This window comes from Vulpes lagopus, chromosome 5 (assembly GCF_018345385.1).
Source record: "Vulpes lagopus strain Blue_001 chromosome 5, ASM1834538v1, whole genome shotgun sequence".
Lineage (NCBI taxonomy): Eukaryota > Metazoa > Chordata > Mammalia > Carnivora > Canidae > Vulpes > Vulpes lagopus.
In genome coordinates, this window is record NC_054828.1 from 100,209,652 (window position 1) to 100,223,495 (window position 13,844).

Consider the following 13,844-nt stretch of genomic DNA (forward strand, 5'->3'; position numbering starts at 1 on the left):
CAGGGAACTCGGGAGGAGAGCCAGGTGTCCTGTAGGGAAAGAAGTAACAAGAATGGCCATACGATAGGTTGAGGACAAGGGAGATTTTGCTAATCATGGTTTATGAACTCTAGAGGTCATGAGGGAAGAGTTTCAGAAATTAGGGAGGATAGAAGGCCACAGAATAAGGGAAAAACAAGGCCTCATAGGGGATCAAAGGCCTGGAGACAAGGTGACTTGGGAGCTAGGGAGATTGTAGAATTGACGTAATCAGGGACAAAGACACAGTGAGATCAGTCCCATTGGATACAAAGTAGATGATGGTGGCAAGACTGAGTGTTGGGATTCAGGAGGGATTTCAGGGGCTTCTGATGATGCGGGAAGGTTCGGGAACCTCTCTGAATAGAGCGTACTCCTGACCAAGCCTGGCAACTACCCCCACCCTCTGTAATTTTTCACTTTTTCCAAAGGCTACATCCAGCAGTTATGACAATTCTTTTTTTTTTTTTAATTATGACAATTCTGCTGCCATATTGTCTACTGGTTTTGAAAGAAGTCAGATGTATTTTCCTGATTCCTGAAATTTCTGTTTCTCTAAAAGCCCTATCATCACGTCCACCCTCTCCCCATCCCAGAGTACACATCCAGGGCTCCGCTGACACTTGTCACATGGACTGCTGCCCAGAGAAAGGTCTGAGTTCAGTCATGGAGCTGCCAGCCTCCCAGATGGGCATCTGGGGAAGGGCAGGGCAGCCCCAAGGTCTGTCAGTTCACCTCAAGCTATGTCATCTATTCCCACATCTCCATAAGAAGCCTCTTCCCCTCTCTGCCTGTACAATAAACTGCTTTGGCAGGAAGAGCTTCCAAATTCAGGGAAGATGGCTTTCCCTCATGTGGTCCACGTTTCAGAGAACACATCTGCTCACCATCTTGGTGAATGAGATCGTGCTTCAGTCCCTGGCTGCCCAGGCCCCAGTTAATCATTTGGTCCTCGTCTTCATTCAGCTCCTCTTCTGGGCTTAGCTCTATTCTGGTCAAAAGCCAGACCCATTCCTTTGGGCTCGCTCACAGCCTGAGTCGGCAGCCCTCTAATCATCTCCAGGGTTTGCTTCTGGATGTTACCCAAGGCACTTCCAGGAGGAGGATTGGGGAAGACAGCCCAGGATGCTAATAAAAACTTGGTGTTTGCTGAGTTAGAATAAAGGATGAACTCCTGGGAAACAGGTGATGTTTCTGTTGTGCATCCATGACAGCTGTCTGAATACTAATTTCTCATCTCATGGTCTTCTAGGACCCTAGAAATCTCTGCTCTGGTATGTCCTGATGCCTTGTCTGGAGGAGTTCTGCTTTCTGTCCTACACTCACCTTAATTTACCACAATTAATCTCCCTAATATTTTAAGTATGGTAAAATGTCCATACCGGCAGTGACTAGTCAGGTTCAATAATTACCTCTTTAGCGAATATTTGCATTTAGTGAGGGAGATGTGAGTCAGCAAATTCCAAAGGCAATGGACCAGGCTGTAGGGTGGAAGACAGGATGGGACAGTCAGGACTGTTGTGGAAGGTACATGTCAGTGCAGCCAGATCTTCAGATTTGAGGGAGAAGCTAAAACAATCTAGATATTTCTGTGTGATCTTCCGATTGTAAATGTTTGGTTATTAACTTAAAAAAAATGCTAGGAAAGCCAAACAAAATATATCTTGGGACCATGGCCCAAAGTGAGATAACAGTGACCTGTATAAATTTAAACACACGTACGGTTCTTTTATAGTTGATTTTTAGTAAAAATAGCCACTTGGGTCTCCATGTGGTCCTGAAATCACATAGGAAGGGCTGGTCTAGGGCTGCCCCTGACCTTGGTGATTTGCATATATCCAGTCCATTTAGAATTCTGCATACAGGCATTTTGTTCCTCTGTACACTGGGGTCTTGAGTTGATTGCCTGGGCCACTCAGAAAAGCCATCCAGTTCAATGAGGCTGCAATCACTCAGGTCTGTGAGGGGCCAGTGAGTGTTGCAGGAACATCTTCCTCACTGTGAAAGGCAGTTAAAGACAATGGGTAAGAGAGCACTGGATGGGATGAGCACTGGGTGTTATACTATATGTTGGCAAATCAAACTTTAATTAAACAACAACAAAGAAAAGAAAACAAACAAAAAAGACTAGTGGAGTTGTTTCTACTTCTGGTCAGAGAGACCATCAGAGGTGATTATTCCACAGCAAAAGTTCAAGTCACCACCACTGAAGTCAGATGCCTGGATTCAAACCTCTCTGGTGCTAACCGAGTATCAGATTCCTCATCTGTAAAATGGATTGTTTCCCAGTACTTTCTACATAGGATTTGTTGAGATGGGGACCCCTGGGTGGCTCAGCAGTTGAGCATCCGCCTTTGGCTCAGGGTGAGATCCCAGGGTCCTAGTATTGAGTCCCACATCAGGCTCCCTGCATGGAGCCTGTTTTTCCCTCTGCCTACGTCTCTGCCTCTCTCTGTGTATCTCTCATGAATAAATAAAATGTTTAAAAAAAAAAAAAGATTTGTTGAGATGGAGCTGGTAAAGTGCTTCCTTAGCACGGTGACTGAAGAGTACGTTCCCACATTGGAAGAGGAGTGTGACTACATTTTTCGGATTATCTAGTATGTGTTAAAACGGAGAATTTATCTAGTTAAAGTTATTTTTACAGCCACATTTAAAAACTGGTAGGTCAGATCTGTTTCACTCATCAACTTCAAACCTGCCCTGCTCTTGCTACGCTCTCTCCGAGCCATCAGATCTCCGAGTTTCCTGGGGACATCTTTTTGTGTCTGAGTTCCTTAGCTCTTAGGTGGGAGAGCTTCACTAACTTTTCCCCCATTGGAGTCTCTTACCGCCCAACAGGCTCTGCTTCAGTGAGCTGTACCCCATGGAGTCCCATGCCTGGTAAATTGGCTTAGAAAGTCCCACTAAACTCTTGGGAATCAGCCTGCTAGGATGGCAATTCTCTTTTCTAGTTGGACTTTATCTCCTCTTTGCACATACTCTTAGCTTCTTCTTTCCCTTCTTTCAGATCTATTCTGCCTCCAACCTATTTCCCCCCCAAAAAAGTGCTACCAAAAATTTAGAATCAAAATGTAAATTGTAAAAACAAACAAACAAACAAACAAACAAAAACCCACAAAAAAAACCCAAAATGTAAATTGTAAAATCTGATTGAGGTTGCTTTCCAGCTGAAGGCAGCATCTCATCCATCTTGAAAGAGGAGTCAGCCTTTCCTGAAGACTGGCCTCAGCATGGGGGTTGCATGGGGGTTCTATGGGAGAAGCCTTCTAAAAATACAAGAGAGGATACACCTACAACTGGGAGTTAGGGAGAGGTATCCTAAGTAGAGGGAAAACCTTTAGGCTGGGGGTTCAGAGTGTCTTAGAGAGAGAAAGGGGAAACAGGCCTCTGACACAGATGAAGTCCACCCCTCCCACTGTGAGACACCCGGCTGCAGAGCCATGGTGGCCTGAAGTGCCAGTCTCAGAGAAGGGTGGGTGGGAAGGGGGGCTGCCTGAGAGCTCAGTCTCCTGGCTGGACTAGCATATTTATAGCACCTGTGTTTCTGGATGTGTCTCTACACGTCTAGATTTTTGTAGTCTGTGGCTGTAACATGTGTGGGGAATGAGAAGGCCACATCTTGCTGCAAGAGCTGATTCTTGGCCTTGGGACTCTGGGTGGAATGAAAGTTATAAAGTCAAAACAAGGGGCCATCTGGGGGAACGGGCGGCAGAATGGCTCTTTCCTGCTGTCTGCAAAGCAGTCGGTTGGTCAACGGGGGCTTTCCAACACCACCTAGTGTTCTATTTATGGCAGCTGTGGGTAGGGTGAGGCAGGTGTGGATGGTGGGGGAAGCAGACCCCACCCTCCCAGTTGCCTGACGCTGTGGCTCGGCTGTTTCCTCCCAGTTCCTCCAAAGGGTTAAAGCCTGAAAGAATGTTCTCTCCCTCTGGGGATCTGCACTTTGAAAGAGGAGCCCGGAGAGCACGTGGTGGCCCATCCTCTGTTCCAGAACAGTAAAACCAGAGTCCAAATTTGTAGACCCATCATCCGGGTCCTCGTCTTCATCTTTCCCTAATCAGTATGTGTCTGGCTGCTCTCAGACTACATTTAAAAAAAGTAAATAGCTGCCTTTTCGGCTTTTCAGGAACCCAGAGAACAAAGACTCCACAGGAATGGACTCTGGACATATATGAGGGAGCAGTTTAGGGCAGGTTTGGCTGGGAGGCCGCCATCGACTGTGCCTACCTGTAAAGCCGGCCCTGACTGCTCCAGAATGTGAGACTGGAAAGGAGGCCACCGGCAAGGCGGGTGGGAAGATCGGGGAAAACCGAAGACAGTAGCGATACCTGGAGAAACAGAAGCATCGTTGACATTTGTCCAGCACGTGATTTTCCCTATTTAACCTCACGGCAGCACAAAGGAGGAAGCACTATTGTCAGGGTCACCATTTCACAGATGGAACAACTGAGGCTCTGAAAGGCTTAAGGGACTTGCCGGAGGGTGACGCCGCGAGTGGCAACTGCAGTTTCAAACCCAAGATTCTGGGGACTCGCAAGGGTCGCTGGAGGCCGGGGCGGGTGGGGGGTGGGGGGCAGCCGGGGCTCCGGAGGCAGGAGGGCGGCTGCGCGGGGGCCGGGGGAGGGGAGCCGAGCCCGGGGGCGCCGCGCAGGCCGGGGCTGCGGGGAAGGCCGGCTCGGTGGCCCGGGGACGGCAGGCGGCCGGCCGGGGCAGCTGCCACACCGGGCCGGTGACTGGGCCGCGCCGCCCGCCCCCCCTCGGGGCCGCTGCGGTCGGGCAGCGAGCAGGCCACATACCGCGCGGCTCAGAGGAAATGGCTGGGATTCCTCCCGCGGCGCCTCGCTCGGGCCTGGGCGGGGCGGGGCGGGGCGGGGCGGGCGCCCGAGGGAGCTCGCGCAGGCGCTGCGGGGCGCTGGCGGCCGCCCGAGTTGGACGCGCGCCCGGGGGCTCCCCGGGGAGCGCTCCCGAGCTCGAGCAGGGGCACAGGCCCGACCCCCGCGGAGAGCCCCCTCCCGGCCCAGCCTCCTGCCCCCTCAACCTGCCTCTGGCTCAGGTTGTCTGGGGGGCCTTGTGGGGAGTGGGGCTGCACCCCTGCCCCTTGGGCATCGGGCCTGCAGCCCCTGGGATGCCACGCAGCGCACAGCACACACCACACACATGGGCCCCTGCGAGGGGACACGCTGAAGCCCTCCTAGTGAGGCCTCTGCGCGTCTCAGTCTCAGCCTCCGCTTCCAGGAAGCTCTGGCCCCATAGTTGCAAATGTCCTAGGCCTGGCCTTCTGGGGCTTTGCTGCTGCGCAGGCCTTTCTTTACTACAGGCCTTGGGAGCAGGGCAGGAGTTGGCTTGAGGGGAGAGGCCGACCCGCAGGAGAATGCAGGCCGCTGGGCGGTATAGGATGAGGACCTGGAGGCGGGGTGCCAGGTTAACAGCGACAGCCTGGGCAGTGACTAGGCCCGAGTAGTGAGGCTGTCTCAGGCTGTTGCAGAGTGTGGAGTCCTTCTTGGGGAGAGCTTAGCCTAGGAAAGCTCCTGTGCTTCCCCTGGACTGGACCAAAACATAACTGGGGGGAGGGGAGCATTCAATGGAGGACCTTAGGTTGGGGCCCAGTCACGTCTGCTAGCAGAGTAACTAGCCCCTGGGGGCTTGAACTGGGGCTGGTTGACTCAGGATCTGTCCAGTCAAGAGTGACGTTTGGAAGGGCCTTTACCTCCTGTCCCATTACTGGAAACTCACTCCCAGGGGCTTGTGCACTTAAACTCTTCAGGAAGATCCACACGTCCTATCTTTGGCTGGCAAGTCCCACTTGGGCTTTCAGCTCACTTATCTTCTCTGTGAATTCTTCCTTGACCTTCCACGGTATTCTCCTCCCTCAATCTGCTTCCACTGCCTACATCATTTCACCTTTCAAGTGGGATGTGACCAATTTGTTAAATATCTCTTCCCAGTTGACAATAGTCCCACAAGGTCAAAGGCTGATCAAATCTTACTTACCTTTGCGGACTCACTGTCTAGTACATTGCTTGCCTTCCTGCAAAGACACTTTAAATGTTTGTTGAGTGAGTGAATGAAAGAATGAGAAAAAAAGGAAGGAATTGTGTGCACAGGTACAGACAGAAGCAGAGATCACAGGAAAAGCAAACCGACAAGGATCCTGCTAGAAAGCTCTAGTCTTTGCTTCCTGTATATATAGAGAGAAGCTCATCTCTGGGCTGTTGTGTCTTCTCTCACCTGCCACCCTCAGGTAGGTCCAGTCCAGATGGCCTGACACCATTACTTACCCCAAACCACTGTGACATTCACATGGTGATCTGAACCTCAATCCTAATGCCCATTCTCACTTTTAAAAGATTTCTTTTATTTATTTATTTATTTATTTATTTATTTATTTATTTATTTATTTATTTTAGGGGAGGGGCAGAGGAAGAGGGAGAAGCAGGTTCCCCGCTGAACAGGGAGCCCCTGATGTGGCCTGATCCACCCGCCCTCTCACTTTTTTACCCCGGTTTTAGGTTCTGGGTTTGGCTTTGTTAAGATGTGCCATGTTTCTCTCTCCCACCCTTCCCCATCTCCACATTTCTCTGCTCTGGATTCAGGAGGGTCTTATTCCACATCAAGTGGTGCTGCCCACCTTTTCGGAGGTCTGGGGCACACAGAAGGTGACGCCCTGGCCCAAGGCTGGGAGCAGTGATGGTGGTGACCCAATGTACCTCTGAAGTGGGCTGACTTCAAGCTTGGAAGCAGGGCAGTGACAGAGTTTCCCAAACTGACCCACACCATTTCAGAGTCCAAGTTACCAGCTTCAATTTCTGCCCTCTCCAGGGGCTTCTGAGAAGCCAGACAAAGGCCTGGGGAGGGACTCTCCTGCAAGTTCCTGGGAGGAAATGGAACCAGAATCAGGCCTGTCCTAATGCACTAGCCCTTCCTCAGGCAGGTCTGGTGGGTGTCAGCGGAACTGGGGAGGGGCAAGGGATGAGGTGTCATTTCCAGGGCTGTCCCTGGATGCTCACTCATGAGAAGCAGGCTCAGGAAGCCTTGGCCGACCCTCCATACAGACATAGGCAGACAGAAACACAGACAGCTCACAGTGACAGTATTGGTTCTGGGAATTTTGGAAGTCAAACCCCCTACATTTTTCACAAGAAAAAGGAACAGATTTTGGCATCTTTGCTCCAGAAACAGGAACTGACCAAGACAGTGAGTGACCTCTGACAATCACTTCCTCATCTCAGTGCTCAGAAGGGGGTGGGTTCCCTAAGCCCTTCTATTTTCTCCCCAGGCTTCTGTGGGCCGGAGCCCTAGGGTTTTATGGAACAGTAGAGGGGGGGAAGGTTAGTAAAAGGGAAATAGGCATGGCACAGGAAAGAACGGGAGATATTTTTAAAGTGGTGTGTCCTTGAGATTCGAGGAGGCCAGGAGGCCGATGGAGATGGGATCCGGGCCAGAAGGCATCTAACAGGTGCACAGTATTGCTTTCATCTCCTCATGGAAAGAGCATCCATGTTGTGTGTCCCTTAAGAGCTCGCGATTCCTTGGACCCGTATCTCATAGCACCAAAGTACAGTAAACACCCTTACCTGTATCACCTCCCTTGCATTGATTGAAGACATACTACACATCAAACATGTTGTTAGGTACTGAGTGAATAAAGGACAGCTTTTTCCATTGCAGAATTTAGACCTGAATAGAGGAATTGGCATTCAAATAAGAGAGCATTAGGAGAAGGAAGCTGACAATAACTATTGCCAAGAGAGGAGGGAGAGGCCATATCAGGTTGGGGTGGAGTAAAAAAGCCTTAGGAAGCTGGCTTTTGAGTGGGCCTTGAAAGGCACATGGGCATTTGCCATGTAGAAGTGGGGAAAGAGGGCCTTCCAGGGCAGGAAGGAAGTGCATCAACAAAGGTGAAGGGGAGGTCAAGGGCAAGCATGTTCAAGGCACTAAGGCATAGGGCAAAAGTGCTTACAAAGGAGTAATAAAAGAAATGGCTGAAAAAAAAAGAAATGGCTGAAAAAAAAAGAAATGGCGAGAGTAGGAGGTGGGATCCATTTTGTGGAGGGTCCTGAACATCAGATTCAGGTCTGTGAGATTTCTGAGGGCCACGAGGAGGACTTGATGGCAATGACATGACAAATCGACAAATCGTGCTGCTGGCAGCTCAGAAAGAAGTGAGGCAGAGGGGAGGACGGGGAGGGAAGGGGAAGCAGCCAGACCTATGTGTGATAACTCAACCAGACCATTAAAGAGTTTTATGTTTCCAGTCCCTCCTATGAGCAACTGACCTGAAATGGGTTCCATTGAGTAGATCTTTGTTGGTCAAAGGTTATTGGTATAAAGCTCTGAGCATCAGTTCTCCTATGGGAGAAAAGTGGGTATTGAAGGTGGTTTCTGTGTGAAAAGGCCAGAGTGGTAATTGTAGTGGGCAATTGGAGGCCTTCCTCCTCCTGGACAGGCCAGTGAGGACTGCCTGTCCTAGCATGGGGAGCATGAGTAAAGGAGGTCACAGGTTGGGTCTCTGAAAAGAGCAAGACCTTAGGGTAGCCCAGATCTGGGGGAGAGACGGTCTTCTGAAGCAGCTGGGGTGGAGAGGGGTCTGGGAGGAGGTGTTAGGGGCCAGGGGAGCACTGGGAAGAGGTCTCTGAATAGACCCCACTGAACCCTCTGCTGCTGCTCTGTGGCTTTGTCCTTTTTTTTTCCTTTTTTAAAAAGTATTTTATTTATTTATTCATGAGAGACAAAGAAAGAGAGGCAGAGGCATAGGCAGAGGGAGAAGCAGACTCCCTGTAGGGAGCCTGATACAGGATTGATCCCAGGACCCCAGGATCATACCCTGAGCCAAAGGCAGAGGCTCAACCACAGAGCCATCCAGCTGCCCCCTGTGGCTTTCTCCCTAACAAAGCACTTCTCACAAGAGATGGGAAGGAACTTTCTCAGTAATAGACAGAGGAAGTTGTATTGGTTGTTGGATTTTTCAAGTAAGCTCTATGCTCAACATGGGGCTTAAACTCACAAGCCTGAGATCAGGAATTGCATACTCCACTGACTGAGCCAGCCAGGTGCCCCTGGGGGTTGTGTTTTTTAAATAAATTTTATTTATCTTCCTAGATTGTGAATGCCTACAGAGCAGAGGTGGTATTTCCCACACGTCCTTGTGCTCACTAGGCACTAAGTAAAAGCAGAAGGAAAGAATCAGGGTCAGACACCACATTATGAGGGAAGTCTTAGAGGAGACAGCAGTGACTAAGTTTGCTGTTTTAGCTTGAGTCCCCTTCTGGGCTCCTTTGTGACTTCTGTGGTTGTGGCTGACATCCCCACCACTCTGTACTTCTCTGCATTCCCCTGCTCCTCCTGCCCACTCCCGCCATCTCTCATTTCTCCCATGGAGTATGTTAGCATTTCATCAATTCATTTCATACATATTTATTATTTCGATTTGGCAGGTTCCCTATTAGATAGAGGAACACAATGGTGAATATTGCTAATGATGGAAACAGATAAAGACCCTAGAAGGTCCTGGGGATCCCTCCATGGCCTGATGGGGTCTGAGATGCTACTTGGCTGAAAGAGGCAGCATGGTCCTGGCTAGTTATGATTTTGTGGCGCCATCTGCTGGCCATCTGTAGTCACGTAGACAGGGTTAGGTGTAAATGTCGACCCAAAGAAATGGACTATTAAAACATAGAAGATGTTTTAATGTTTTAATGCACAATGCAGCTGTGTACGTACCTAAAACATATACGTGTTCACAAACAAAGATATATGGAAACATAGACATGTAATCCCAGGTAGAAATTCAGCCAGTATTTTACTCTTGGTAGGACTCCAATCAATATAGTTGACCCTTGAACATCTCGGTGGGGGGTCGGGGGAGGATAGGGGTAACTAGGGGCTCCTACTCCCATGAATTTGAAAATCTGCATATTACTTTTGACCCCCCCCCAATCTTTTTAAAAAGATTTATTTACTTATTCATGAGAAACACACAGAGAGAGGTGGAGACATAGGCAGAGGGAGAAGCAGGCTCCCTGCAAGGAGCCCGATGCAGGACTTGATCCCAGGAGCCCAGGATCACACTCAGAGCCAAAGGCAAACGTTCAACCACTGAGCCACCCAGGCGTTCCAAACCTCCCCAGATCCTTTTTTTAGACCCCCCCCATCTTAACATACTAATAGCCCACTGTGGACTGGAAGCTTTACCATTAACATAAATGGTCAATGAGCACAAATTTTTTATGTTATATGTATATATATTGTTTCTTACAGTAAAGTAAGCTAGAGGAAAGAAAATCAAAAGAGAGAAAAGAAAATACATATACCGTGCTGTACTGTATTTATAGAAAAAAAATCCACCTGTAAGTGGACCTGTGTGGTTCAAACCTGTGTTGTTCAAGGATCACTGGTACTTGCTAGTCTACAAAATAAAATCCAAATTCTTCAGATCAGCTTTGTTTCAGGCTTATTATTCACTACCCTTCCTAGCCAATTGGCTAAGAATGCTTCATTGTCACTTGCCTCTTGCGTAGCCCCCCCTCCCCCATTATTCTTTAAGGACAAGTTCAAATGCCTCCTCCCCTCCCCCCCTTATCTCTCTAGCTAAGGTAATGACTTTCTCTTCTGAACTTTCATAATTTTATGATACTTATCATTTAACTGACTTGCATTTTAGTATGGGGACATGTGTTTTCTCCTTTCCTAGTCTGTAAGCTCCTCAAGGGCGCTTGACTTGTGCTTGACTCATATTTATGTTTCCCCATAGTGACTCGCACATTCCTTTGCACAAAACTGAGGCTCAGTATTTGCTGAATGAATGAATAAATGACACAGGCACAGGCACAAAGGTAACACACAGAAATGCACATCTATTTACATAAATTTCTTTATCCTTGCAAAAATGATACACATTTATGTGAAAGCACAGAAACACATGTACTTTTGCCTATAGCTTGAGTAGACATGCTATTTACATTAAACTCTTTGTTATTTCTGCTGTCTTCATTCTAATCCAGATCTTCATCCTACCCACTGACAGCAATGGCCTCTTAACTCCTTTCCACTTTTCCATCGTCCCCAAGCTGTACTTTCCTCAAATACCTCTTTAGTAATATTATTCTTTAGCTCAAGAACTAAAGCGAGCAGTTCTTGTTGGCTTGCATGATAAAATCTGGAAAAAACAAAATCCTTACTTTTCAACTCCCCCTTCAGGTAAGGGAGTCACAGTTATAACCAGTGAGAAATGAGTGGAAGTGGGTTCTGGGAAAGTTTGTCATTGCCTGTTCAAAGAGACAGTTGTGGTTGGTGCCACTTGTTCTCCCTCCTTACTGCTTTGAATGTGGTTACAAAGGAGCTGCAGCAGCCACTTTGCAACCATGAGGAAAAAAAACCCAACCTGTTGCTCCTGACCGTACTGAGTGGCTGAACAAATGCTACTACTACTAGATTACTTGTGTGTATATATATATATTATACATACTTGTGTATGTATACACCAAAACAACCCAAAAACCTCTGTTTGCTTAAGCAACTGTAAGTTATGTTTTTGTTATGCTCATCTGGATGCAATCCTAATTCATGATTTTTAAATACTCTCTTTCCTCCAATACAAGTCAGATTTCTTTAACCTGGTGTTTTTTATTTTAAAAAATTTTTAAAAGTGTTAAATGCTTATTTATTTATTTTTAGTAATCCCTACATCCAATGTGGGGCTCAAACTCCTGACCTCGAGATCAAGAGTCACATGCTCTTCCAAGTGAGCCAGCCAGGTGCCACAACCTAGTATTTTTTTTTAGACTGAGCCTAAAGGATGAGAAAAAGGAGACACAGGAAGAGCAAGGGGAAGAACCTTCCAGACAGAAGGAACAGCACTACAAAGGTCCTGAGGCACAGCATTCATGTTCTGGCCCCTATTCTGTTCATCTGGCCTGGATTCCCAGTATTTCCAATACGTTTTCATGGCCACACCCTAGCCCAAACCCCTATCCTCTTGCCTGGTCAATTTCAGTAACTTCTCAATTTATCTCCTTGCTCCCAATACTGATTTCCCTTAATCCACTCTTCTCACAGGAGCCAGAGATCGATTTATTTATTTATTTATTTGCCAGAGATCTTTCTATTTTTTTTTTAAAGATTTTATTATTTATTTATTTATTCATGAGAGACACACAGAGAGAGGCAGAGACATAGGCAGAGGGAGAAGCAGCCTCCATGCAGGGAGCCTGATGTGGGACTTGATCCTGGGACCCCAGGATCATGCCCTGAGCCAAAGGCAGGTGCTCAACTGCTGAGCCACCCAGGTGTCCCGCCAGAGATCTTTCTAAAAATAATTCAAATCAAATGCCTTTTCTATGCTTAAATCCCTTCAGTGTTTTTGTTTTTGTTTTTGTTTTCCTGCTCTGCCACTCAAGCCCAAACTCCTGAATAAAACCCAGAGTTCTAAAAGGATCTGCAGGGGCCAGTTCAGTAGTTCTCAACCCCATCCTCACATTAGAATGACCTAGGAGTATTTTTAAATGATCAATGGCTGAGCTTCAGTTTTACACGTTCTGATTTAATTCATATAGGATGTGGTCTGGGGCATGGACATTTTTACAAATTCCTAAAGTAGATGCAGAAGTAGAGTCAGAGTTTAGAACCTCCGATTTAGACCTTGACTATTTTTCCATCCTTACCAGCACCACCATGAATGCATATGGCTCATTATGCTTTAACTGTGTTGGTTTTTTTCAATTCTTCAAATGTGCCAAACTCTTTTTTTCTGCTTCAGGACCTTTGTAAATGCCGTTCCTTCTACCTGGAAAGCTCTTTCTCTTACTCATCCTGTCTGCTTGTTTTTTTCATCCTTCAGGCTCAATTTAAATATCTCCTGTTCAGAGAGCCCTCCCTTAACCATTTCATTTAAAATGGTCCCCTTGGGAAACCCCAGTGGTCCAGCGGTTTAGCGCCACCTTCAGTCCAGGGCGTGATCCTGGAGACTGGGGATTGAGTCCCATGTCAGGCTTCCTGCATGGAGCCTCCTCCTCCCTCTGCCTGTGTCTCTGCCTCTCTCTCTCTCTCTCTCTCTCTCTCTCTGTCTGTCTCTCATGAATAAATAAATAAAAATCTGAAAAAAAAAATGGTCCCCCTGTCATTCTCTTGTTGTAACTTCCTAATTTCTTTTTTACTATGTGTTGCCATTTAAAAGTTTTAAATGTCTTTTAAAATGTTTGTTGCTCCAGACTATAGTTTGCAGAAAGGCAGATTATGGCTTTTTTTGGTGTGTGGTTCACTTCTTGTGATCAGAGCCTACCATAGGGCCTACTGTATAATAGGTATGTTAAGAACTGTGAAGGAGGCTGAAATTCTACTTACAAGTTAGCAGGTTAGCTTGCTGGTCTTTTATGGATGCTGGAAGAAGACACAAGACTCCTAGGTCAAAGACAAAAGACTTTATTACTCACAGCAATAGCAGTGGCCAGAGCATCTGCATTTGCACTGGTTCCATGAGTCCCAGTTCCCACAGGGTGATGTGAAGAGGTCCTTGTGACACATGCACAGGTAGTAGGTTACATTACAGAAGAAGAACACTGAGCCTAGGGAAGCAGAATCATTTATAGGGGGCAGTAAACTTACTTGACCTTTGCCTTGCAGGGAGACATTATCTTTATAACACTGGACAGTATACAAACCTGCCCTTTGCTCCACAGGGAGATATTGTCTTTAATTTTCAAGGCTGTTCATTGTACCAACAAGTTTGGAAGGATAGTCAGGAATAAAGAAGTTGGTGCCTTGGCCTGCAAAATGGGCAGAAACAGAGAACTCTTTGTTCGCTGAGGCTTTCTGCCTAGCACTCTTTA

The 13,844-nt window shown here is 47.4% G+C and overlaps 1 long non-coding RNA gene across 1 annotated transcript; it reads right to left on the reverse strand.

Annotated features, from left to right (window-relative positions):
* Positions 1–1,751: 1,751 nt before the first annotated feature.
* Positions 1,752–4,881, reverse strand: LOC121490469. The gene is made up of 3 exons (XR_005987689.1): positions 4,818–4,881; positions 4,249–4,349; positions 1,752–2,016 (listed from the first exon to the last, which is right to left on the reverse strand). It is a non-coding gene; the product is annotated as an uncharacterized LOC121490469 (long non-coding RNA).
* Between the last annotated feature and the right edge of the window lie 8,963 nt (positions 4,882–13,844).